The sequence below is a fragment of the Salvelinus namaycush genome, chromosome 27 (genome assembly GCF_016432855.1).
Source record: "Salvelinus namaycush isolate Seneca chromosome 27, SaNama_1.0, whole genome shotgun sequence".
Taxonomy (NCBI): Eukaryota; Metazoa; Chordata; class Actinopteri; order Salmoniformes; family Salmonidae; genus Salvelinus; species Salvelinus namaycush.
The window spans coordinates 16328186-16328729 of record NC_052333.1 but is presented as its reverse complement, the minus strand read 5'-3'; positions in this window follow the sequence as shown (position 1 = coordinate 16328729).

The following is a 544-nucleotide window of genomic DNA, read 5'->3' as shown; positions in this document are numbered from 1 at the left end:
CAGCCGGAGGGCAGAGTGGTGACGCAGAGCTCCAGGGTCAGTGGCCGATTGGTTGATATCTAGCCTATTACGGTATTTTTAGAAGTCTGTTTCTCACAGAAAAACTGACCAAGCTCCAAATAGGACCTTTATTAGCCCATTGGCGTTCTCATCAACAAGCTAAGTGAAGTCTCATGGGAATTACGGAATAGAAAAGTAGCCGTGCCATGGTAACGGAATTACACTGAGCCTCACTTAAAAATGTATACCAAACAAAAACCATTGATTTCAAAGTTTTAAAAACCATACAACTCTATGCATGAAGACTACTTTAAACAATTTCCACTGAGGATTTTACAAAAACAAATTTACAGGAAGATACAAACTTTGCATCTACACAGCTTTTACATTTTTTTATTTATTACTGTATAAATAGTTCAAAGTAGCCATTGTGCATCATATGTTCTGATCTACTTTGAAATCAATGGATTTTGTTTGGAATATACATTTTAAAGTGAAAAATCGGGGGCTCAGTGTAATTACTTTACTGTGGAATCTTTCCTAA